Raw genomic sequence first — 27895 nt, 5'->3', positions numbered from 1 at the left:
ATTTTTGGGGTAGAAATTTGTTTGTTTTCATGCTTATTGGCCTAAAGTTGTTCCAAATATTGTTAACTTGTTTAATAGAGCTATTATTATATTTCCTCAAGAATATATTAGAAAAAAAAGAATATATTAGAAAAATGAGAGGTTTAATTTTTACTACGTTTTCTTATTATTCTTGATTAGCTCTGTTACTCTTTTTTTCCATCTTTCTGAAGAACTAAATTTTGGTACTATTTATACTTCCTATTATGTAATTCTTAGACAATTTATAGACATACATTATATTTTTTCTTAGCTATATTCTATATAATACTTTTCTGGTTTAACTTATATGATGTATTATTAATTTTCCACTTTTTATCTTATTTTCTAATTTCCATTGTGATTTCTTCAATAATTTCTGAGTGCTTAGGAGGTTTTTTTGGTCACGCCTGGTAGTGCTTAGGGCTTCTTCTGACTTTGAACTCAGAGATCGTTCCTGGTGGTTCTTAGAGGTCATATACAAATGCCAGGGATTGAACCTGTGTCAGTCACATGCAAGGCAAGTGTCCTCCCTACTTACTGTACTATCTCTCCAGCACCCCAAAATGTCTTTTTATTAATGATTTTTCCTAAAGATACTGTGGTATATGACACTTTATGAAGACTTTTTATTTTGTAGAAGGACTTTGATTCTGAGGATCAACTATTCATTTTCTAGATTTTTGTGATAAAAATATATCCAATATGCTTTATGGTGTGTGATTTTATTAAAAGTATGTGTAGGAATAGCATTATTTATTTTGTTCTCTTGAACATTAGGTACTAAATATTAGCTATATGAAGTACATGACTATGAAATTATTTCCATATGTTTAAAGAATCCTAAAAACATTTACTGAATTATTGTTGTTTAGTTTTCTGATCAGTTTGGTTGTTTTCTGGGCCCTGAAATAAGAATTAATGTAAGTCTGTTTTAGATTTATTTTTTATAAAGGATAGACCTTAAAATCTTCATTGGGATTTTTAATTCATTTCAAAAGAGACATCAAGGGTCTCATTCTGACAGTAACTTCAATATTATTGTATTGAATTGATTTTTATAAAGGATCTCATTTTGTTCCCTGTACTTTAAACTTTACAATGTCTATTTCCTTGGCATGTTCTTTTCAGGGAAAACGGGTGAAGAGTAATTTTCATCTTCCTATCTTTGTCTTAGAGTTTGGTCAACATTTTTTCCTTTTTTCCTTTCCCACAGTATGTCTGCATTTATGTGGTACTTAAGATACTCAGCATTAGGGGAACTCTTATGTTTCCCGTGCAGTGTGATGAACTGTTTTCCCTGACACAATTTCTTGTGCACTCTGATAGCTTAGAAATTAGGTAGTGCCTGTATCTTCCAGACAGTGAAATCACTACTGAAATTATAAATTTAACTTCATGTCCCTTATATAGTAAGTGAGGGAGAGGACCCTGTTGCCAACTCTCCTGTTTGTATGTTTTGTTCTGTAGACCTTTTTTTATATGTATGATCTCATCAAGATCAAGTGTAGATACTGAATTGTTAAACATGTCTTCTTCAGCATATGAATATTTATTTGATTTTCCAGATGCTTTTATTTCATTAGTTTTGCAAATTATTTTTAAATGGTTTTCTGAAGCTCTAATTTATTTACTGCTATAAATTCTTCACTATGATTTACCTTTTGTTTTATCACTTCATTTTAAAAAAATGAACACATTATAAACAAAATTTGGTTCAATCTCTCTTGTACTTTTCCATTTATCTCTAACTTAGACACACAGTAGACCCAGTGTTAGAAGCTTCTTCTAAGATTTCATTATTTCTCATTAGCTAAGAAATTGTACAAATTGGGCTAAAAAGTATGCTTGAATTACAGATGTAATAATATCCTACTAGATTGGCTGGGGAATGTACCCCCAACAGCAGCGTACTTGCTCCCCACCCTACGTTTGATCTCCTGCACTATGAAAAGAGACAAACAGCCTCCTGACTCCGTGTGTGTGTATGTGTGTGTGTGTGAAGCTAGCATTCTGGAAGAGTAAATGGCACATTGGGGGATAGTGAGATACACAGCAGGTAAGGCACTTGCCTTGCATATGGCTGGCCTGGGTTTGATCCCTGGCCCCCTGTTTGGTCCCTCAACCCACCAGGCCTAAGCCCTGAGTCCCCCTGGGAGTGGCCCTTTGTTGTTTTTAACAGCATAAAAAAGGGGGGGAACTTAACTAGTCTTTCTTAGTCTATATACAAATGCAATGAGATGGGACATGGGTGAATAGATAGAATGAAGGGAAGGTAAAGGGAGGGAAGGCCAGGCCAGGCCAAGCCAAGACAAAGCAAGAAAGGCTGAGTACATCTTAAGTTTTTGCATTTTATTTGTGTTTAAACCTTTGCTACTGTTAAGACTTCTGAATTATGAACTTTGGGAGATTTTTCTTAGAAATCCTTTATTATTATGGCATGTACTTAAGAAAAAACGTTTGCATCTATATCTGAAGTTGGCATATATGTATCTTAGCATTGTTTCTTATTTCATATTTAAAGACTTGTCCATGGGTTTTTACATATGAAAGTACTTGTGTACATAAAATCTGGTTTTGACCGTTTAAGAAAGTTTATTGTTGCTACAAAGGTCAAAAGGCAACATAATCCACAGGTGTGTGGAAAACTAATCCACACAATTGATTAGTTGGGGGGTGGAGTGAAGAGACAGAAGGAGATTGGTGTGTTTGGGGAAGGAGATGGGTACACTGTGAGGGTTTTGATGTTGGAATTCTGTGTAAGAGAAACCATTACTGTATTGTAAACCACAAAATCTCAAAAGAATTTAAAAATAAATAAATTTGAACACTTACACAGGTTTAGTTTACTGTTTGGGTTCAGTGAGCTGGAACAATTATACATTTGGTAATGGAGTTATCCCAATGTTACACTGTATTCATGAGAACATATACATTTTCCTCTCAGTAAATTTCTGGTATACCTGAGATATTTCTAAATTTAAGGTTTTCTTTTTTTTTTGAAAAGCAGTATTAATACTGTTTAAATAAACAGTAAATACTGTTTTATACTTCTGTTACTCTGAGACCCCACCATCAACACTACCATACCACCACCAGAGTGACAAGATCCCTTTACCATTGTCTCAAGGATTCTGCTCCCTCTGTTCCCTCACCCTTATATCAGTTTTTATCACCTTATCTCAGGGTTGTTCCCATTAGGGATTTTCTAAGCCTTTTACTGCAGTCAATCACGCTTATAATCACCATGTTATATGTTAGAACTGTCACCAAAGGTTTAAATTTGGATGCAATAAAGCAGGTTTTTGGTTTTGGTTTTGGGGCCACACCCAGCGATGCTCAGGAGTTACTCCTGGCTCTGCATTCAGGATTCACTCCTGCTGGTCCTCAGGGGACTATCTGAGACACTGGAGATTGAACTCTGTAAGTAGTGCGTGCAAGGCAAGTGTCCTGCCCTCTGTACTATATCTCTGGCCCTGCAGTAAAGTAGTTTAATACATTAGACTGGTAGAAATCTAATTCATACTAAGGTAGCTATGCAAACACACATACATAATTGTGTAGGAATCTGAAATCAAATTAAAATTTCTATTAAGAAAGAATTAATGGAAATTCATCTAAATTTGTTTTGGAGGGTGAGATACGGATTTTGAACCTAGGGCTTACATATGCAAGGCAGGTGATCTACTACTGAACTATATCCCCAATTCTAATTCTTCTGACTTTTTAAAGGATTCCTCCAGCCAGGACTGGAAAGAATCTTTGTTTTTTAATGACTGGTACAATGCTGTCAGGTATTTGGAGCCTCAGATGCTTGAAACTATTAAAGATACCTCACCGAAGAGGCTCACTTAAAAATTTTATATTTGTGTAACTTTTGCAGAACCTTTTCTTTTTCTTTCATTCTTAAGATTCTTGATACATTCCTACTTGAGTGTATTTTTTTTTCTTATTCCCCATCCATCCCTCCCCCTCCCCCCCACACACATAGTAGTGAGGGTTAACTGTATTAGTCTACTTTTATGTTGTGTTTATTTCCCAATAGATAGTTTAAAGAACTATTGACATGTGTTTTCTTTTTTTTTAATTTAATTTTTATTATGAAACAGCATGAAGTACAGTTGTAGACTTACAAACTTTTGTGCTTGGGTTTCAGTTATACAATGATCGAGTACCCATTCCTCCACAGTGCCCATTTTCCACCACCAATGATCTCAGTAACCCTCCCACACCCCTGCCCCATCACCCCACCCCCTGCCCCGCCCCACCCCGCCTCTGTGGCAGGGCATTCCCTTTTGCTCTCTCTTTCCTTTTGGGTGTTGTATTTGCAATAGAGGTATTGAGTGGCCATCGTGTTCGGTCCATAGTCTACTCTCAGCACACATCTCCTATACTGAGCAAATCCTCCAAACACCCTTTATTTGTTGTTCCCTTCTCTATTTGAGCTTCCTTTCCCCCAAGCATGTGCTACCAGCTTCCAAGCTGTGGAGCAGAACTCCTGATACTTATCTGAACTATTCTTGGGTGTCCGTCTCCCATTCTGTTACCTCATATTTCCCAGACGAGTACAGTCTTTCCATGTCTGTCCCTCTCTTTCTGATTCATTTCACTTAGCGTGATACTTTCCATGCAGAACCACTTGTATACAAATTTCATGACTTCATCTTTTCTAACAGCTGCATAGTATTCTATTATGTAGATGTACCAAAGTATCTTTAACTAGTCATCTTTTCTCGGGCACTTGGGTTTTTTCCAGATTTTGGCTATTGTGAACAGTGTGGCAATGAACATAGAAGTGAAGATGTCATTTCAGCTGTACTTTTTTTGCCTCTCGGGGATATATTCCCAGAGTGGTATTGCTGGGTCAAATGGGAGCTCAATTTCTACTTTTCTGAGAATCGTCCATACTGTTTTCCAAAAAGGCTGAACCAGTCAGCACTCCCTCCAGCAGTGAAGGAGGGTCCCTTTCTCTCCACATCCACGCCAACATCAATTGCTTTTGTTTGTTTGGATGTGGGCCAGTCTCTGTGGTATGACATGATACTTCATTGTTGTTTTGATCTGCATCTTCCTGATAATTAATGATGTAGAGCGTTTTCTCATGTGCCTTTTAGCCATTTGGATTTCTTCTTTGAGAAAGTTTCTGTTCATTTCATCACCTCAATTTTTAACGGGGTTGGATGTTTTCTTCTTGTGGAGCTTAATCAGTGCTTTGTAAGTCCTTGATATCAACCCCTTATTGATGGGTATTGGGTGACTATCCTTTCCCATTCTATAGACTGTCTTTGTATTTTGGTCACTGTTTCTTTTGAGGTGCAGAAGCTTCTTAGTTTAAGATAGTCCAGTTTATTTATCTCTGTTTTCACTTATTTGTCCAATGGCATGACATCTTTGAAGATACCATTAGTTTCAGTGTCGTGGGGGGGTTTTGCCAACCTTGTTTTCAATGTACCTTATGGATCCCGGTCTGATGTTGAGGCCTTTAATCCATTTTCATCTTGCTTTTGTACATGGTGTTAGGTAGAGATCTGAGCCCACTTTTTTGCATATAGCTGACCCTTTTTGCCAGCACAGTTTGTTGAAGAGGCTTTCCTTGCTCCACTTCACATTTCTTGCTCCCTTATCAAAGATTAGATGATCATATATTTGGGGGAGAGGGGTGTCAGGTGACATGGATTTTTTTTAAAAACTATTCCAAAATGCACCGGATTCTTTTTTTGTGTTTGCTTTGTTGCTGGAATCTACCTACAATGACTGAATTTTGAGTATTACATCAGAGGCTTCACAGAAAATCCTTTAAAAATTACATTTAGTTGCCCAAGTGCCCAGAGCACTGCTGGAAAGGCCCAAATATAAAGCATACAGTAAGTATAACCATGTTCAGGTCAGACAACAGTGATAATCATGGTCATGCTGAGACAAATGGCTTCTCTGTACTTCTTTAATTCCCTCTTACTTGTGGGGCTGATGGTCTCTAGCCAATTCTTAGCCGAGAATTCCAGTTTGAAACTTTGACAACTGGCCCCCTACCAATTGAGTCACACTGGTGTGCTGCCTCAGAATTGGTGCTTTTAGTGCTCACGGTGACCTGTCATTGCAGTCAAGGTTGAGGATGACACCAGATAAAGAAAGGACAACCGAGTCATTAGCCAAATAGCGGTGCTGAGCCCCAGGCAAAGGTGAAAGCACGGGCCCATAATCAAATTCTCCATAGTCTGAAACTCTTGTCTACAATCACCAATTCTGTTCCTTTCCCTGAGCAACGATCTTCCCATCATAGATGATGATGTGGCATTTTATATACATCAGAAACAGAAACAAAGAGTTATTGCAAAAAAAATTAAGCTTTTTTATTGTAATAATCGATACTGCATAATTTTTCCTATAACTATTTTGTCATTTTCCCGCAGTGACCTTACTTCAGTCAAATCATGTGTATCTTTAATAAGCTGTAGTGCTGTTTAGTAAATATAGAGATGATTCTGCTATTATTCTATTATTTTGCCATTTTATTCTCCAAATTAACTACTGAGGCATTATTCATGTTTTCACTAAATTTATGAGAATGTAAAATAGAAATGACTCCTGGCGCAAATACTGCTTATCATTTCTTCTTCAATACAAAAGCTTTCTCAGTTTCAACGTGACTCAATTTGGGGGGTGAGGGACATACCACATACCGTTCAGGGAACACGCCTGATGAATGAGGTTCTGTGGCTTGAACATGGCCAGCTGCATGAATTTTTAAAACAATTTTTGAGGTTTACTTTTGTCAAGGTATTGAAAAAAAACAAATATGAATAACCTGCTAATTTTCCATTTTCAGAACTTATATGCAACACCGTAAATTTTTTGTTTAGAATGTTATTCCAGGGCTGGAGAGATAGTACAGAGGTAACACATTCGCCCCACATCACATCACTTAAGCAGAATCCTGGTTTGATCCCTGGTACTTCATATAATCTCTGAACACTGCTGCCACTGCTATGTGGCCTAAACCCTACCACCCTTAAAAGAATTCTGTTCCTTAACAAAATGCACTTTCCACCATCATAAATTAATCACCCTACCTGCCTAGTAGAGATGTTCACCTGACCAATTTATATTTATTGTAATAATAAAGATCTGCAAATACTCAGTGATCAGTGGCACAGTAGGCACCACTGCCTGTTGAGTAACTCTTCAATTCCTATCAGGATTTTTAAAACTATTGATTAATATTGTCAGTTCATCTCTTAAGAAAGATAAATTCAGCAGAATCTAAAAACTGATATCCAGAACTGAGTTTCTGATGACAGTGAAATGTGGTAGGGGTTGTTAAGAGGGGATGTATAAGGGGCGCCCCAAGACAGTGGCAGAGGGAGATCGATGCTGTGATAGAGGTGTGGTGTTGGAGTGTTAATATTCATGAAATCCTATCACTGACAGTATTATAAAATTGCAAGTCATAGTGACAAAAATGTAAACAAATATTTAAATAATTGCTTGATAAAAGAGAAAATGAATTTGCACTCTCACCTGATATGTAGCAATATCACTGTATTACAGAAAACTGGATTTTTACTTCTTTAGAATTTTTATTTTATTATTTAATTTTTATTTCCTTTGTTTCATGAAATTATACATATCTTTGTGTAAACTCTTAATGTATAAAATATTAAATATGTAAGCCTAAATGTATGAATATATATGCATATTTATGCATATGGAATGTATGGACCATGTTTACAGTCTTCTTCTGCATGGGAAGATAGCTCAAAAGTCTAATATGTATTCTTTGCTTACTGTCAGTCCCTGGCACTGAATAGTCAGTCTCTTGACACCAGGGACAGTAGCTCCTGAGTACCAACTGTGTGATCAAAAATTTTGTAAAGGTAAAGGTAAAGGCCCTCCCGTTGATCGTCGATTTGCTCGAGCGGGCCCAGTAACGTCTCCATTGGAGACTTTGTTGTTACTGTGTCTGGCATATCGAATACTCTCGGTAGCTTGCCGGGCTCTCCGAGAGGGGCGGAGGAATCGAACTCGGGTCGGCCACGTTGGCCGCTTGTTAGGCGAACGCCCTACCCGCTGTGCTATCGCAAAAACTTTCTGTGTGACATCATTTAAAAAACCTATTTTTGCAGATTTATTACTTTTATAGGCAAAAATGTATGTTGTTGGAACTTTGGTTAGAGGTTTTTAAAATCAAAGTCTTATAAGATTCTTATAAAGTCACCCCTGAGATTTTTGTTGTTGTTTTAGTTTGGGCTGGAGTGATAGCACATCAGGTAGGGCATTTGCCTTGCATGCAGGTGACCCAGGTTTGATTCCTCTGCCCCTCTTGGAAAGCCTGGCAAGCTAACGAGAGTCTTTCGCCAGCCTGGCAAAGCCTGGCAAACTACCCGTGATGTATTCAATATGCCAAACACAGTAACAACAAGTTCACAATGGAGACATTACTGGTGCCCACTCAAGTAAATCAATGAACAACAGGAGGACATTGCAGTGCTACAGACATTGTTTTAATTTAGTGTATTTTTTTATTTTTTTTTTTTTTTTGGGATCTACAAACTTTGCTCAGGAGTCCTCAGGGCCACTCCCAAGGATTCATGACCAACCAGGTAGGTGATTCAATCCAAGGGCTCGAAGATGGAGTGCTGTTCTGGCCCTGTCATTCTTGGAGAGCCCCCAGGGCTATACTCTGTGATGCTCATGTATTGTGTGGTTCCAAAGATTGAACTCTTTGGGCTGCGTAGAAGGCATGCACCTTAACTCTTGTACTGTCTCTCCTCCACCCCCACTCCACCCCCGCCTTGAGCTTTCACTGTGTTCTAATTTTTTGTTTGTATTTTTTTTCTTGCATCCAGCAACATACTTTGATGAAGATTTCTCAAATCTGCTATTGTACATATAAAAGTCTAAAAGGAAAAAAAATCAGTAAATTCTTTTGTATAAAATCTCTTAAACATATAAAGAATGAACTAAGAGGTGGAAGAGATAATGCAGGAGTTAAGGCACTTAGTTTTCATGTGCTGACCTTGGTTCAGTCCTAAATACTCAGCAGTGCTGGGGACTCACTCCTGATCACCAACCCAGGAATAGTTTCTGAGCAGCACAGAGTATAGCCTGCTTGTCCTCCCCCCCCCCCCCCCCCGCCCCACCCCTGCCAACCCCTGCCAATAAATAAAAGGGATGAACTCATCTTTGAATATCTTTTATGTAGCTATAACCACTGCCATCCATTAACAAAAGTATGCAAAAGCAAAATAACAAATTGTATTGAGGAACACAAGAATTTGAGAAAACATGTTTGTAGATTTCTTGGGCTCAGTGACCTAAATTGAAAAACTGTTCACTTAACCTCTGTCTGAGTATTCCAATAAAAATGTTCAGAATCTTGCCCACTAAGAAGGAGAAAACCCACATTTAAAAAAAAAAAAGCTATATATAGAATTTATTTTAGGGATTATGCATGAATGTATAGAGTTCCGCTGTTATTTTGATGTCTTCAGAACTGAAATGTTTTGAATTTTTGTTTTACCTAAAACATTAGGACCTTTATACATTTCTTGTGTCTGTTTTACTTAATTTTGTCTTTCAAAAACATACAAAATTTAAATTACCTGAGAAAGAGCAATAAAATAAATGATAGGGATGGTATTTAGGGATTCCTAGAATACTTTTTTTTCAATGGGGAGATGGTAGGCAATGCAGCCTGTTTTGAGTATCACATATGCAAATCAAGTGCTCTACCACTACCCCCTCTTTAGGATTCTTTTCTAATTCAGTTGTATTCCCCCAATGAAGACCCTGATAACAACACAGTCCAATCACAAATCATCCTGTTAATCGTCCATTGCCTCGAGCAGGCCCCAGTAACGTCTCCTTCATCCTAGCCCTGAGATTATATTCAAGGCTCTTTAGGAGAAGGAGACCCATCATTGTTACTGGTATTGGCATATTGGGTACGTCACGGGGAGTTTGCCAGACTCTGCCGTGTGGGCAGGCTACATTCAGTAGCCTGCCAGTTTGTCCAAAGTAGGAATGAGATAATAAGATGTCATAATAGGATGTCGCGTGGCCGCGGTTCCGGGAGCTGGTTTTTATAGTCTCTGAGTCTTGGCCGTTGATGGGATTTCACGGCGCCAGGGGGCCACTTGGTGGGTGTGACCCCCACCTACTGGAAATTGGAGGATCTGGGTGGAGGATGCTCAGCCCAAATCCGAGTAGGGTTGGAGATCTCGGCCCCGGAACCCGCGTGAATTTGTCCCTCTGCCAGTACCTTCATGTGTGCGGAGCGTGGTCTCAGCATGGTGGTGGCTGGTCCTGGAGGTCTTTGGCTGGTCCTGGAGGTCTGATAACAACAATTGATAACAATGAAAAAAAGCATTTTGTAATTAATATTAGGCACTTTTCTAATGTTTCATCTTGTTTAATTTCTAATTTTATATCCAGTTTCTACTGTTTAATGTTTGTCTTTTCAAATTACAATTAGACTTAAAGCAAGATAAAATCGTCAACAACTCAGTGAATATCTTATTTCATTTGCCAAGACATAATTTTTTCTTAATTCTGATTCCTCCAGTGCTGACATCTGTAGATGAGTTTGTTTTCTGAATATTATTTCAGATGACTTGTTACTTAAATTGATATAGTTGGAATCTCTGTTTGCTTGCCTGTAGAATGACAATGTTATTTAGATTTCTTTTTATTCATTTGCTTTTTTTGCTTGTGTTTAGTTTCGTTCCACACCCAGTGGTGCTTGGGGGTTACCACAGTGCTCAGGTGTATTTTCATTGGGTGCTCCAAGTTCCATGTAATGTAGGAGTGAATGGGGGGAGTCAGCAAACTTTGTGGCTCCAGCATGCAAAACAAACATTCTAAACCTTTGAGCTCTCTTCCTAACCTCTGTTGTTTAATTTATTAACTAGAACTAATACAAATGGAAATCTTTTGCTGTTAAGGGTTTCTCCTACAAAAAAAAAAAAAAATCTTTCAATTCCTTTCCTTTGTTTTATGCCTCCTACTTCTAATTCCCCCACTAGCCTCCCAAACTGCTGATTAAAATTTCAGGTTAACTCAATGGTTATTTTTACTTCTATGTTTCATCAGGACTAAAAGAAAACCTTCTTGTAGCATGGGCAAAGATTTAACAACTTTTCCCCTTTAGTATCAGAGTTTGACCTTTCGTTAACTCTCCTTGCTAAGTTTCCTTGGTAACGTTGTAACTATAGTGTATTGGCTTTGTCACTGGACATCTTTGCTCATCATAAAAGTGACCCCTCTCCCCCCAAACTGATAAACTTAATCTAGACTGATAATAAAATCAATACTCTGTAAGAAATCATATCTATGGGCTTTCCTAAATTCAGGGACTCTGAAAAGTAACCTGAAGCTACACTTAACAAGTTAGTAAGACGTACTTACTCAAATGGAATATGGGTCCGCCTAAGTCAGTTTAGCTCCGTCATCTGCTTGTAGTGTATTTCTTTTTTGCACCAAAGCCATGACCGGAGAGAGCAGAACAGAAGGCACCCGGAAGACAGTATGAACCGCTGTACAGACTGCTGGGAGAACTCCTGCAGAAGTGGAAATGCTGACCCTGACCTGCTGTCAGAATTGGTTATGGCCTGTGGAGTTCTAGGCAGATTGATGCCCAGGGTAGCTTGTGTTTGTTCTGTGATTCTGTGTATTCAGGTGAATTGAAGTATGTTCCCTACTGGGCAAAATGGATCTGCCAGCACCAGCAGGCTGTTTCAGGGATCATATTTTTATTTGTTTTTAAATAAAATTAGCATAAGATAAACAGTTACAAAGTTGTTTGTATTTGGCTTTCAGTCATACAGTTCTAACTCCCCTCCCTTTACTGGTTTACTGGTGTGCATTTCCTACCTACCACCTATATTTCCTGCAAAATTTGTACATGTGCGTGTCCCTAGTTTCCCTCCTGCCACCCCCAGCATGTGGCAAGCACATTTCTCTCTGTCTCTCTCTGTCTCTCTGTCTCTCTCTCTCTCTGTCTCTCTGCCTGCACGAGGTCCTGGGTTCAATCCCCAGTACCTCCACTTGGGCCTGTCGTTTGGGCTGGAGCAATAGCACAGAGGATAGGGTGTTTGCCTTGCACGTGGCTGACCTGGGTTCAATTCTTCTATCCATCTCGGAGAGCCCAGCAAGCAACCAAGAGTATCCCACCCGCATGGCAGAGCCGCACAAGCTCCCTGTGGCACGTTTGAAATGCCAAAAACAGTAACAATAAGTCTCACAATGGAGACATTACTGGTGCCCGCTCGAGCAAATCGATGAAAGGGAGGACAGTGCTATAGTGCTCTCTGTCTCTCTTTCTCTCTGTCTCTGTCTCTCTCTCTCTCTCTCTCTCTCTCTGTGTCTCTGTCTCACTCCCTCTCTCCCTTTCTCTTCTCTCTCAGTATTATGGTTTGCAGTATAGGTATTTTACTGAAAGTTTATCATGTATATGGGATCATATTTTTAAAATGTATTGAAAACAAAAATTTCAGATTTGTATGTCATAGTGATGTTGTCTTTGTGTTCATGTTGCTGCTCTCTTTCAGCTCTGGAGTTCTCACTACATTAGGTTGTAGAATGCTTTTGTAAGTTGTACATGACAATATTTGTTCATTCATCAAATAGTCCTACTGATAGGACATTAATAAATCCTGTTTTAAAAAAAGATTTTTTAAATTTTTTATGTTCCTCTTTTTTGTGCACTTTAGGCTCTACCATAAGTAATAAAGAGATTAAAGGTGAAAATTATGAGTAAATTGGTATTTTCAGAGTTTCTCATTTAACTCTTAAGTTATTGTTAACAGCTACTTTATGCTTTGTGTGTGTGGGAAGGGGTGGGGGGGACGATGTGCATCACACCTGGAACTCATGGATCACTATTTGCTGTGCTCTGGGACCGTATTTAATGCCAGGGATCTATTCCTGCTGCATTATCTCCAGCCCAAATTTTACCCTCTCAAGTAATTTATGGGAGCCTATTTAGCCTTTGGTTCTAATTTAAATGACCTGTTGTTACTGGTACATAAAAGAAAATATAAACAAGCAAGAGCAAGATGCAAGGCCAGGAATAGCCCTTGAGACCACAGGGTGTGGTCACTCTTCCCATCTCTCCATCTCAATTGGAAAAAGTTTAAAGCCCAATTTTTCAGCTAGTGCAGGATCCACTATATTAATATTTTGGGTGTTATAGAAATTCTGCATTCTCCCTCCCTCCCTCCTCCCTCCCTCCCTCTCCCCTTCTCTTTTACTCTCTTCCTCCTCCCCTTCCCTCTGGACACACCTGGTGGTGCTCAGGGCTGACATCTGGCTCTGTGCTCAGGGATTCAAGCCCTTATGTGGCACTGGGGAATCACACCTGGGGATCAAACCGGATTCCTCCGCGTGAAAAGCAGTAGTACAGTCCTACCACTGTACTATGACTCTGGCCCCTGCATACTCTCTTTGAATAATTTTTGTAGATATTCCAGAGAAAAGATTTAAAAATGTATAATTTACTATGTATAATTTACTGTTTAGTGAACCTACCTATTGCATACATGTTTTACATCTCATACCCTTTGTTCCTCTCTCTCTATATATATTTTGACAAGGAGGAAGTTAGAGGAATAGAGAAAGGAGAGGTCTGTCTTTTATTTTTTAACATTTGTACACATTTCTGTATAGTTTTTTTACATTTGATATATCATGAATATATTTTCATGTCACAGATATCAGTATGCTTTTAAAGTACTGAATGGATTTCTAGATGGAAGAATCATAATTTGATGAAATTCACACACCCAGAGGTGCTCCAAGGCTATTTCTGGCTCTGTGCTCTATAGTGACCCCTCTTGGGGTCATCAGGGAACCATGCTCAGTGCAGGGAATTCAAACCAAGGTAATAGGGATGCAGTGATGCTCACAGTAAAAGATCATTTTGTCAGTTTTTGTTTTCTTTTTAAAAACGTATAGAAATAGAAATGCTACCTTATAATATGTAGCTATGGTTAGTAGCTGGGTGGTAAAGAATTTGTGGGTAACCTACATGCAACAGGTAATTACTAATTTATGTACTCTTGATAAACTGATCTATTTCCCCTAATTCTTTTTCTTTTTTTTTCCTTTTCCTTTCTTCCTCTTCCACTCCGACCCCCTTGCAGTGCTAGGTGTAGAATTGAGCACCTCATACTGAGCTGTGTGTGTGTGTGTGTGTGTGTGTGTGTGTGTGTGTGTGTGCGCGCGCGCCCCCACGCGTGCATGTGTGTGTGTTGGGGTGGGGGCTTATATCTCTTAATGTCTTATTAATTTAACTATGAAGTCATGATATGAAAAGCTGAAATCTTGGGACACTTCCGTAAAGACATATCTCTATACTGATATGCCACTCTAGATGTAGGGTTTTTAAATCCATGGTGCTTCTATGTGGTAATAATATAATATCCATTTTGGTAATTTGAAATGGTCCATACCAGTATGTCAAAAGAAAATCACACCTGCTTTATCTAAAAACTTAAATCATCAAGTCTCTTGAAAAATAAACCAACATCAAAAAATCACTTGGCACACTGGCCATTCTATTTTTATCATGGTAAGACCAAGGATCTTTGATGGAAACCTTGGAAGAAAATAAAGTATAAAACTTAGAGCCCATACCTGTTCTCTCACAGCTTACTGTCTAGTGCACAAATATGTTTTGAAAAGTTTCTGCTCATTGATTGGTAACTTTTATGACATTTCTCATAAAAGTGACGGGCATATTTTAGATCTTTAGTATCATAATAAAAGATCTGATTGTTTCACAAATGTGAACACTGGAATCACAGAAAATAACATTATATAAGATCTTAGTTCTGTGTTGTTTAGACAATAGTAGGTTTTATGTTTTGTTTCTTTGGGTTACATCAAGCATCACTTGGTGCAACTTCCAGTGTGTTGCTGGATGAATAACAGTGCTCAGGGCTCCATGTGGTGCCAGAGATGGAGCCCGGCCTACGTCAGACAAAGCATACCCTCTAGCCCTTTGAGCCCTCTTCCTTTGCCTTATGGAATTAACTCTCACATTGCAAGTGTTCAAGTTAATTCCATATTACCAAAAAAATAATAATTTCAAATAAATAAAACTTTGACAACGTTAAAAAAAACACACCAGGAATCATTTTCACTTAAAATTAAAGCCACTAATGCCCAGTAGATTGTGATATTCTGTCAGAGTTCAGCTTTACTTACATAAACATAGGTCCCTTTTCTGGTTCATAAGCATGGTGATTGGGTATTTATGTGATTGTGTGACGTCTTGTTATGACATTGGCACATTTCCCATATGAAGCAAGAGAAAGAAAGGAAGAAAGAAATTTATAATGTATGCTTTCTTTATAGATATAAATCTATGTTTAGATGTAGTTTATGCATGTAAATATGTGAATAGTTAGAAATTATTATTATCACAATTATTGAAACAGACCATATGTTGAATCACTTGTATTACTATTTAATCCTAGTAGTCCAATGGAATATGTTATTCTTCCTTATTTTTGAGATATAGAGTGAAGTAATATATAAAATGATGCATTCATTTTATAATTGACTTTGGAATTCTCCGTGCTTCATTATGGTATAGTAGTTAATGATCACATCTTTCTGCCTGCTAAAGTGTAAAATCTTAGCACGCTGAAGGTTGTGTGTTCGCAGGCTCTCTGGAGAGCTCTATCTCTCTGCCCGTGTTAGTGCTCTTGAGCCGCTGAGTATGGCCTGGATCAGGACGGCTGTTGGCCAAGGGCAGACGAAGGAAGAAACGAGGGCCAGGCTGGTCAATACCAATTGCAGTTTATTCCAATCTTTCTCTCCCCTTCTGCTTCTCTCTCTCAATCCTGAGCCCCTCTCACTCTAACTCTGGATCTCTGGAGCCCGAGCTCCTTCCGCTCTTACAGTCTTAGTTTATATAGAAATCACGTAGGGTGGTGACACAAAGGTGTGTTGAACATTGACACATCAACAGAGAGGTAAGACCACTCCTCCAGGAGATTAACTCAAGGTTAAAATCTCATCTAAAGAGATTACCCCAGATTACTAGGAGATCTGCGCAAAGGTGGGATCCCAGCGAGGGTGTCTACTTTAATAGTTGTAGTCAATCTACTTTTAATATTTCTAGCAATGTCATTCTGTATGAGCACAGTAAGAGATATAAACTTAGAGTTTGGTTCTTCCTGAGAACATCTCACTATATATTCTGCAGTCCTCAGGCAGGTTAGACTTCCTAGCCCCACCAGGGTTCTAGTCTCGTCGTTACTTACTTTTGGATCATGACAGTACTTGTCCATGATCATGCCCTCAACTTAGTTGGGTATTGTGGTGCTTTGGCCTCACCCATTTTGATGCCAGGGTAGTTCACAGCTTGCCTGTCCATTCAATCCCTCGTTGGGACCCTGCTTTTGGGGTGCTAGGAACTAAGCAGATACCCAGGAGTAAATATTATTTGGAGTCAATCAACTCCTAAATTATAAAGCATAATACTAGCTGTCTTCCTGTGTCCATACAGAAAGGACATTGCTTACAATACAAGTTCAGTGTCCTTCGAAGGATCTGATCTTACAAGCTAACAGAATCTGATTAGGGAGAAAAGGTGATTAACTGGCTGGGGAGGAGAGCACAGAGAAGTGTTTACAGATAGACAGAGGAATGCGAGTGACTAGGGAGCTCTGGGATGAGTGTGACTGATAAACCTAAGCTACCTGAGGAAGGACAAAACAGTTTTATCCTACACTAAAGGATCTGTTCCTTAAAGATGATCTGAGATTTCTATCTAGTAGTTACTACCAGTTCTTTCCTTGAGCTCTCTTTAGGGTTTCCATTGGTCTTTATTGTTGTCTTATTGTTTGGGGATGATACCCTGTGGGCACCTGGATTAGAGAACTCCCAGTTCTCTGATCAGGGATTGCTCCCTGGTAGTCCTCAGGAAACAATATTCCATGCTAAGGATCTATCCTGGGCCTTCTGTGCATAAAACAGACACTTGAGTCTTTGTGCTATCTCTTCAACACATGCCCTTCTACTTTAAAGTGATTTATTTTTGTTGTTTATTTCTGCCTTTTTTAAAAATATGTACCTGTGATCTCATACATTCGTTTTGTGTGTATTCTTCCACCAAAATGTATTCTAAATGTATTTCATCCCTAAAATGTATTTTATTTCAAGCCACTTTTTAAGAATAAAGTCATTGTTTTTACCCTATAATTTTCCATTGATGTTTTGTTGGTTAACCATTTTTGTATCTGAAAATAGATTAAAATTTTAACATGCTCCTAAAATTTTGTAATACATATTGTTAAATAATGTTCTTGTTGAGTCTTGATGCTAAGTTTGAAGAATATGTAAAAACAGTTTTAAGTCTGCCAGTTTGTTTTTATAAGATATCTTATAAATTGTTACCATCTTCTGGAGGAAACAATAGTTAAATATACATATTCAACTCCTTATCTCAGCCATAATATACCAGTGTTCATTTACCTAAAGCTTTCTGTATGCTATTCACAGGGATTCTATCTTCCTCATATCACCAGTATATTAATAGCATTTTTAAAAATAAACATAAATGTCATAAGACCTACTGAAATCCAAGCAATAAATATCTTTAGGTAACAACTATGTAAACATATATATAGTTACCTAAAATCTACATGGTAAAACTGATTCATCATTTAGTTAAAAATAAATTTAAATTATAGCATCTCGCATAGTGTCACCCACTCAGGATAACATACTTGTAGTGCAGAACACTTTCATATTTTGCCAAGAATGAAGCACGGCACGGTCCTCCCATTGCTCATCGATTTGCTCAAGTGGGCCCAGTAACGTCCCCATCATGAGACTTGTTGTTACTGTGTTTATAAATATCGAGTACTTCACGGGGAGCTTGCCAGGCTCTGCCGTGCGGGCGAGATACTCTCGGTAGCTTGTCGGGCTCTCTGAGAGGGGCGGAGGAATCGAACTCGGGTCGGCCATGTTGGCCGCTTGTAAGGCAAACGCCCTGCTGCTGTGCTATCGCTCCAGCCCCGCCAAGAATGAAATATTTTTTTAATATATAGGCCAGGGGCTGGAGAGATTAGTACAATGTCCTGGGCACTTGCCTCGTACACAGCTGGTGTGGGTTTGATCCCCAGCTACCACATATGCTCCCCCAAGCCTCTAAGGGGTGCAGGCTTGGAGGAAGCCCCGACTGCAGAGCCAGGAGTATGCCCTGTGCACAATGGGATCTGTCTGCCCAAGAAAAATGAAATTGTAGCATAACTTGGTTTATATCTAAAAATTGCCTCACAGAACTTATTCCTATACTAGTTTCCTCCCTGGCTGGGGAATTCTTTCTCTTCTGCTTTCCAATAAACTTTTCTATTTTCTAAAAAAAAATTTTTTTAATGTTTCAGAGTACATAATGATTTTACAGGTTAAGAAAAAATCCTAACTCCTTTCGTTACTATTTTTAGGGTTAGCATTGTATTTTCTGTATGCATAATCTATACACCACCGAACATTTTGAGTGAATAGTAAGGTGAATCCTTTTAAATTTAGTATAAGATATCACTTCAGTTCTTAATGGACACAGGAATTAGTTGTTGAATGAAAATTGAATTATAATGATATTCAGTTACCCTGACAATAGCTCATTGCTTTTTGTGACAGAATTTTCTATTATGATTGTATCATATTTATTCATTCAAAAGTTTTCTCATTCTGAAGGTTGGAGAGATAGTACAAGGGGTTGGGTGCTTGCCTTGCAGGTAGCTGACCTGGGTTCACATCCAGCATCCCGTATGATCCCCAAGCACTGCCAGGACTAATTCCTCAGCGCAGAGCCAGTAGTAACCCCAGGTTTGGCCTCAAGTAACAAAAAATAGTTTTATCATTCTTTGGTTTTATATCCTATGAAGCTAAATCAGTTGGTGTAATGGTGCTATTTTCTTTCACCAGTTGCATCTGTAATCTTTCTAAACTATAGAGACTTAATTGAGAAACAAAAAACTAAATTATTTTTCTGGAGTATACGTTATGCAGCTGTTAGGTAGTTGTTGTGTATGAGTTTCAGATCCCCATTTGCGGAGAGACCAAGTCCACACATGATAATGCAAAAGCAAAGGAGTTTTATTGCTAGCTCGAGCTAGGGTCCAAGTCTCATCCAATGCAGTGGAGTCTTGACAAGGACCCTATCTCAAGCTAGCAGTAAAGTTCCTTTGCTTTTGCATTATCATGTGTGGACTTGGTCCCTCCGCAAATGGGGATCTGAAACTCAGACACAACATAACTTTTCTTTTTCAAAAAATTCATTTATATTTTGTTCTTCGGTCACACCCAGGGGTACTTAGGTCTTGTTCCTGACTTTGTACTCAAGAATCACTCCTGGAGGCTCAAGGGGACCACATCTGTTGCCAGGGATCCATCCTGGGTCAGCAGCATAGCAAGGTCAGCTCCTTACCCACTGTACTCTCTCTGTAACCTCTGTAAGTAACCTTTGGACAAAAATAGTGCAGGAGATAGAAGTGGAGTGATCGACAGCTTAAGTGAATATTCTAGGTAAAACTCTACTGCCCTCAAATTCTCACATAGAAATAGTTTAATAATACCTGATTTAATCTAAATAGTCTTTATTCCAGGCAAGTGAGAGATTCTCTTGTGATGATTTTTTTGCTGCTATTGTTACAAGAAGGTAGATCAGATTAAGATTCCTACTGTAGTGATGAAGTCAGTTTAGAAGAGATAAGGTTACTGTTCTTTTACATTTAGATAGAGTGGGATTTTTTTGTTTTGTGTTTCTTGAGTCAGAAGTGGGTGGGAGAGATAAGCCATTAAACCTTTACTTTAAATGTGAAAATCAAACTCGGAGATACAGGGTAGAGGATATATTTTTAAAAGTGTAGTTTTTAAAGACACTGTACACAGTTTACTTCATAGTTTATTATAATTTTTTGTGAAGCAAATTAAAGCTGTATGTGATTTTCTCTACTTTCTTTTCTCCCCTCTCCTCTTTGGCCACAGGCCACAATGCTCAGGGATTACTACTTGTGGGGCTAGCTTTTGAGTCTGGGTTGGCTGCATGTGACTCAAACACCTTGAACATCACCACCCCATCTCCACATCTCTCTGCTGGATTTAATCCTTGGCCTTCTTTGTTCTTACATTTAAAAGCATTGCTTCAGAGAAAATAAGTGTCCATTAAAGGAAAATTATTTAAATACGAATACATTCGTTCTTCAAATTATATGCTATATGGCCATTAAAAATGACGGAAAGCGACTGTAATACAATAGGGAAGACATGAAAACAGTCCAAGTCTCCAATTTCATACATAACACAGTGAATTACTCAGCCATGAAAGGGAAGAGTTATTCTGTGATAGCATATGTGATGCTGAGGGCATTCTACTAATTGAAATAAGGTAGTCTGAGATAGACTAATACTTTATGATCTTACTTATAAGGAAATGTTAAAAACCAAGAGCATGGATTCTCCCAACACCTTTATTTGGTGTTGGGAGGATCCTCCCAGGATGGGAGAAGCATGCTGAAAGTTGACTATAGACCGAACATGACTGCCACTCAATGTCTCTTTTGTAAACCACAACACCCAAAAGGAGAGAGGGAACAGAGGGGAATGCCCTGCCACAGAGACAGGGTGGGATGGGGGGTATGGGGGGTGGGAGGGATACTGGAATCCATGGTGGTGGGAAGTGCGCACTGGTGGAGGGATGGGTGTTTGATCGTTGTGTAATTGAAACCCAAGCACAAAAATGTGTAAGTCTGCAACTGTACCTCATGATGTCTCACTATTAAAAAAATTTAATAAAAAAAATAAAAAATAAAAAAAACAAACCAAGAGCATATTCCTGTTGCCCACACTATAACCTATGATGTATGCTTTCTCCCTTTTTTTCAGTCTCTGATTCTCCATTTTTTTATTCTTTTTTGTTTGTTTGTTTGTTTGTTTTTTGTTTTGAGTCACACCTAGCTGTGCTCAGGAATCACATTTTACTCAGTCCTCAGGGGTCACTCTAATGGGGCTTATGGGGTAGTGATAGAACCTGGAGCAGCTGTGTACAAGCACCCACTGACAGTCTCTCTGCTCCAACTTACATGTTTCTAAATCAAACTATTTTACTCTAAAAATATTAAACTCACAGATACTAAGATCATGTTGTTGGTTGTCAAATGCAGGGAGAGGTGAGGGGTTGGTGGGATGGGACAAGGGTACAACCTCTCAGTTACCAATTCTTGGGATGTAATATGCAGCCTCTTACTGTACTTAATGTTGTTGTGAAATATTTGAATGTCTTAAAAGAGTAGACTTTAAAGTTTTCATTATTTCTTTCTCATTGAGAGAGAAGCATGCTGAAAGTAGACCATAGACCAAACATGATTGCTACCCATTGCCTCTTTTGCAAACCACAGCACCCAGTAGGAGAGAGAGAACAAAGGGGAATGCCCTGCCACAGAGGCAGGATGGGATGGGGGGGTGGGAGGGATACTGGGATCCGTGGTGGTGGGAAATGGGCACTGGTGGAGGGATGGGTATTTGATCATTGTATAATTGAAACCCAAGCACAAAAATTTGTAAGTCTACAACTGTACCTCATGGCGTCTCACTAATAAAACTAAAAAAAAAAAAAAAAAAAAGAAAAAAGAAAGTAGTACCACAAGGCAAGATGATAGATGTTAACTAAATTTATTCTGGCAACAGTTTTGCAATCAATCTATGACTATGAAAAATGACAGATTATTTATTTAAAATTTTTTAAATTAGTGATCAATTAATTGTAAACTGACTGGAGCAATAGCACAGCAGTAGGGCGTTTGCCTTGCACGCAGCCAGCATGGCCGACCTGAGTTCGATTCCTCCGCCCCTCTCGGAGAGCCTGGCAAGCTATCGAGAGTATCTCGCCCGCACCGCAGAGCCTGGCAAGCTCCCCGTGACGTATTCGATATGTCAAACACAGTAACAGCAAAGTCTCCAATGGAGACGTTACTGGGCCCGCTTGAGCAAATTGATGATCAACGGGAGGACCGTGACCGTGACTGTTAATTAGTGAATCACCGTGAGGTACAGTTACAGACTTACACACTTATGTGCTTGTGTTTCAGTTATACAATGATCAAGTATCCCATCCCTCCACCAGTGCCCATTTTCCACCACCAGTGGTCTCCAAGCATCCCTCCCACCACTCCCACCCCCTCCCCTCCACCCCTGCCTCTGTGGCAGGGCATTCCTTTTCGCTCTCTTTCTCCTTTTGGGTGTTGTGGTTTGAAATAGAGGTATTAAAAATCATGTTGGATCTGTAGTCTACTTTCAGCATGCATTTCCCATCTTGAGTGGGCCCTCCTAGCACCCCTTACTTGTGGTCCCTTCTCTATCTGAGCTGCCTTTTCCCCAGCATGTGAGGCTGGCTTCTAAGCTGTGGAGTAATCCTTCTGGTACTTATCTCTGCTATTCTTGGTGTTAGTCTCCCCAAAAATGACAGATTTAGAAGTAAATTTTTAATGCTTCCTGAGCACATCTTATGCTAGGTATTATTTCAAACAATGAGTATAGACTGTAACTAATTATATATTCACAAATACCCTATAGGATAGGTAGTATTTTCATCACCATTTAAGGATGATTTACCTGGTGCCAGAGAGATAGTACAGTAGTGGGACATTTTTCATGCACACAGCTTACTCTTCTTTGATCCCCAGTATCACATAGGGCTGGAGAGATAGCACAGCGGTACGGCGTTCGCCTTACAAGCGGCCATCATGGCCGACCCAGGTTCGATTCCTCCGCCCCTCTCGGAGAGCCCGGCAAGCTACCGAGAGTATTCGATATGCCAGACACAGTAACAACAAAGTCTCCAATGGAGACGTTACTGGGCCCGCTCGAGCAAATCGAGCAAATCACATATAGTCCCCTGAGCACCATTGTCAGTGATCACTGAGCACAGAGTCAGGAGTAAACCCTGAGCACTGATGGGTGTGGTTCCAAATAAGCAGATACGGAAACATCACTTATACAACAGGTAAAGTATTCAATTTGTAATATAAGTATATTTGCATAAAATAAGTTTTTAGGGTCTTTTTATTTTTGCTCTTAAGATAACCATTTTTTCCTACACTTTTCTAATCAGAAACAGTAAATAGAGCTGTGATAGCTTTGAAGCAGTAAATAAACCACTGCTCAAAATATTGTTTCCTCCACTTCTCTGAATTTGTGTTTTTTCCCATCTCATCAATCTTCGTGCTTCATTTTATAGAATTCAACAATAAAAGTTTCCCTTCAGCCACTCTTAGTTTCAGAAGGATGGAGTGTTTGTCTTCGGTTGTATCCTTACCGCACCCCTTTTCTTTGTTTGCTTCTCTTTCATTTGTACAAGGAATTATTTAGTATTTTGCTTTGTGCCTATTGGATTTTTAGTAAATATTGATGATGAATGAAGGGCAGGAAGCTAATATAAACTATGATTAAACAGTTGTATAGTGTTTCATTTTTTAAAAAGAATAATATAACTAACATGATAAACCTTAAAGAAAGAGCTTTTTTTAAAAAAAATAAGCAGTTATGGGAGTGATGTTATGAAAGTGATCATAAATGCTGGAGAAATGCTGACCTCTTTTCCCCAGACTATGCTAAGTATTATGCAAGCATGTTGGGAGAATAAAGGTTTTGTTTATTAGAGAGGTCTCCAGAGCAGTAGGTCCTCTGGGTTACTATTAAAGAAAATAGTCTCTCGAGGGAGCATTTTGTAAATTTGGTGAGGCATAGGGAATTGTCAGTTATTAATTAGTAGTTGTGGCCACAGCTCTAGAGTATGATAGAAGAGCATTGAGGGAAGAAATATTGAAAAGAAGATGATAAGGCTAGTGGGTATACAGGGATAAACTTTATACACTCATATTTGTTTTCTTTTTAAAAATTTTAATCACAAAGATAAAACTTGATGTACTCGTTTTGAAATTGGATAGTAGTTTAGAATATTGGCACATTGTACTTCCTTTCCTTGCCTGAAATCTGTCCCACTGCCCTTCTTTACGTCTATCTAAAGCTAAGAGAAATAGGAATAATTGTTCTGAAACATCACATTAGCTATTAGATCTCTTTTCAGTATCAAGTGTGTTAACTCAGAAGTCATACATCTAATCACAAAGGGGCTGAGAAATTAGTCTTATACATGCCTCTGAAAGAATTCTCAGCCATTGCTGAGCACTAGACCTAAACAAGACTACGAGTAACAATTCTTTAAAGAACTGCTAAGTAACACCATTAACTCATTTTGTAATCATCAGTCAAATATTTATTGGATGATTGCTGTGTGTAAGTCACTGCATTAAACAGTGGGCATATTAAAGTGAATAAAATGTGCTCTGTCTATCCTCTCTAGGTTCTCAGAGTCTAGAAGAAAAAAGAGGCAAGAGATAATTTGATAGCAGGAATCAACAAAGTACCCCCACAGGCGCTTGATATCTAGCCTGTATTCTGTACAGCTCTTAAACTAAAGCTGTCCTGCATTTGTAAAGGTTTGGAAAAACATTAATAAAAGAGAATATTCAGCAAAGGCTTTGAAAGACCTAGTATCCTGCATAGTCTAAAATGATTGCAACATAAGGTTCTCCATCCCCTTTCAGGAGTGATCCCAGTGCTCAGAGCCAAGAATGTTAAGCCCTGAGCACTCCCAGGTGTGTCCCAAAACAAACAATAGCAAATTAAAATAATTTCTATTTTGTTTTTTCAAAAGTTTGCTTTTCTCTAACATCTACTTAAAGTTGAAGTTACTCAATCTAATTTTTGTCTAACCCATTGTCAGGGGAAAGTCACACAATTATCTTAAAAGCACTGGGTGTCTCTTAATAGAAAATATTTTTTTTGATTTAATGCTATATTTCTGTGAAAATATAAATCTTTTCTTGTGTTATTGGAATGGTGACTTTATGGACATCTTGAATAGTCTTGTTATTAGATATTGGAGACATTGGACCTCTGTTCTATTTGCTGTGTATTTACATGAGCACAAGATGATCAGACTTCTAAAATGTATATAAACAGATAATAACGGCCTTGTTTTAGAATAAGAAATCAGCAGCAGTAATGGTATTTGTTTCCCGAGGGAAATGAGAATTGTATACTCTGAACTTGAGAGCCCATGCCAGCAAATGGAAATACATATGAAACTAGATTGTTTTCATGTTCTGAACTATGGATTGGGATACTTTATTAAAAATAAGAATTTTATAGCAACTAGAGAAATCAGATCATGGATACATGTATTACATGCAAGATCATTCCTTGGCTCCTTGTGGTCATGGCCTCATCCTCCCCACCACCGCCACTGGATGTAGCCCTATGGTCTCCAGTACTGCTGAGCTAGTTACTCACTGCCTTCTAGGCCATTTCTACTTCATAAGATGCCTACCTGTGAGTCGTTTGACTCTTTAAGTCTCAAAACCATTGCTTTTGTTTTGTTGGTTTATGTACATAATATGTATTATTATATTGGTATTATGCGTATGCTTTTGTGTTGTTGGTAGTATGACCTAGCCTCATTGAGCCTGTTTTATAACAGTGTTTCAGAGGGTGACAAGTTCAAGAAAATATTGCTATCAAAGAAATATAATTTTGATAATGATATGAACTAATAACAGTTAAGCTTTTGTGGGATCTTCTTAGTCCATGAATACAGGGAAGAATTCATTTCTTTTGTATCTGAGTCAGAGAAGCGGTCCATGTGAATCTCTTGTATCCACATCTGAATCATTGTTGACCATGTCTCTTCATATTAAATGCCTTTATTTTCCTTAGAGTTCAGATTCTTGAACCTAGTTAATTTAGTAAATCATGTTGTCATGGTAATAGGGAGTACTTTACCTCTAGTGAACTTTTTGAAATTATTGAAATATTATTAAAATAAAAATTGTAATCTTATTGTATAAAGAAAATTTAAGAACAAGGTGAAGTTTAAGGTCTATAAACAAAATTAGGGGACGGTGACCACTCTTCTCTTGAATTATAGTAGATTAATCATCCTTTATACTGAATTTATGAATATGCTATTGTCCAGCTTTGGCATTTATACCTTGTAAGACAAGAGTTATATTTGATGCAAGTTAGTGTATATAAAGAAGTGGTCTATGTTATTGGCATGTGTTCTTTAAATAGTAAGGTTTTTTTTTTCCTTTTTGGGTCATACCTGGCGATGCACAGGGGTTACTCCTGGCTCATGCACTCAGTAATTACTTGGCGGTGCTTGGGGGACCACATGAGATGCTGGGAATCGAACCCGGGTCAGCTGCGTGCAAGGAAAATAACCTACCCACTGTGCTATCACTTCAGCCCCTAGATATTGTTTTAGCTAACTTAATCTAGGAATGAGAGTAAGAAAAATTTACTTTAGATAGGTATCCTCTTTAAAAAGTGTGATTGTTCAGAATGATCTGTCTCAACAAATGTGCAAAGGCAATGGAAACTGAAAACTGGTCTTCAGTAGGAAGCTTAGTTCAGTGCGTAGGGTGAGAGAGGGAACGGGGTAACACTGAGACTTGGTGGAGAGAAGGGGACACTCTGGTGAAGGGTGTGATACTGGAATACTTTATGTACAAAACTCTACAATTAACAGTATTGAAAATGTCCATAGTGCTAAATTAAAATTAAAAAAAGAGAAAAGAGGAGGAGGAGGAGAAGGAAGAAGGGGAGGAAGGAGAAGAGGAGGAGGAGGGGGAAAATAATTTTTAAAGTGTGATTTTTTTGTGTGTGTTTTCTTAACTTTTGGGGGCTGGAGCGATTGCACAGCAGGTAAGGCATTTGCCTTGCACGCAGCCAATCCGGGTTCCATGCCTCTGCCTCTCTCGGAGAGCCTGGCAACCTACTGAGAGTATCTCTCCCACAGGGCAAAGCCTGGCAAGCTACCTATGACGTTTTTAATATGCCAAAAACAGTAACAACAAGTCTCACAATTTGTTGATGAACAAAGGGAAGGACAGTGCTACAGTGCTTAACTTTTGATTTATGTTTCAAATTGTAATTTTACAGTTGCTAGATAAATGCTTATTGGAAAAATGATCTCACTAGTATTCTCCTACTGTTATTGAGCAGAAAAAGTAACAAAAATTAGGAGGTAGATGCAACATTTTGCCATATGTAATAATGCTGTAGAAAAAAAGGTAGAGGACAGAGAGATAATAAATAATAGCATAGCTTTGAATCCTGTGGATCATGGTTTGATCTCCAATCCAATCCCTGGTTCCTGCGTACTGCCAGGGGTCACTCCTGAGCACAAAGACAGGTATAGCCACTTAGCGTGACTGTTGTGGCCCAAAGAAACCTCCAGTCTTCCTCCGAAAAAAATTAAAAAGTGAAATGTCATATTTTGCAACCCAAATGGTGTAGGCTTAAACCTTTAGTATTGGCCTCATTCTACAGTATTATAGAAAGTCATTTTGATATGCTTAAGCTTGTACCATAATGCTACCCTAAGTTTTTATCTTAAAATTACAGCTTTGGGGCCAGAGAGATAGTACAGGGATTAAGGTGCTTGTCTTAACAAGCTTTGATCCCCAGCACCACATGATTCCCGAGCACCACCACTGGGCTCTCCAAAAGGCACAGAGGAATAGAACCCAGGTTGGTCGTGTGCAAGGGAAATGCCCTACCCGCTATGCTATCGCTCTGACCCTCACAATAAATAAATATTTAAAAGAAGTATTTTGAGGTGAACAAATTTTGTCTTGTTACAATTGCTTTAGAGAGTAAAATGATCTTATATTATTTCTATATTAGATCTTGAAAAGAGTGCAACATTGCATCTCCTTTCTGGGAAATTATTTATAATTGACCACCAGTCGTATTTTGAATTATTAATTAAATTAGTTAAATAATAATAGCACTGCAC

At 38.5% G+C, this 27895-nt stretch overlaps 1 long non-coding RNA gene and 1 pseudogene across 1 annotated transcript in view; both read left to right on the top strand.

Moving 5' to 3' along the window:
• Nucleotides 1-27895, top strand: part of LOC130026974 (uncharacterized) — a 180974-nt gene that overhangs the window by 43664 nt on the left and 109415 nt on the right. The gene's annotated exons all lie outside the window — the stretch shown is intronic.
• LOC130027026 (uncharacterized) lies at nucleotides 15237-15325 on the top strand (annotated as a pseudogene).

This window comes from Sorex fumeus, unplaced genomic scaffold (genome assembly GCF_029834395.1).
Source record: "Sorex fumeus unplaced genomic scaffold, SorFum_2.1 ptg000035l, whole genome shotgun sequence".
NCBI classification, from domain to species: domain Eukaryota; kingdom Metazoa; phylum Chordata; class Mammalia; order Eulipotyphla; family Soricidae; genus Sorex; species Sorex fumeus.
The sequence above is the reverse complement of the archived record's forward strand: the minus strand, read 5'-3'. Positions and strand labels throughout refer to the sequence as shown.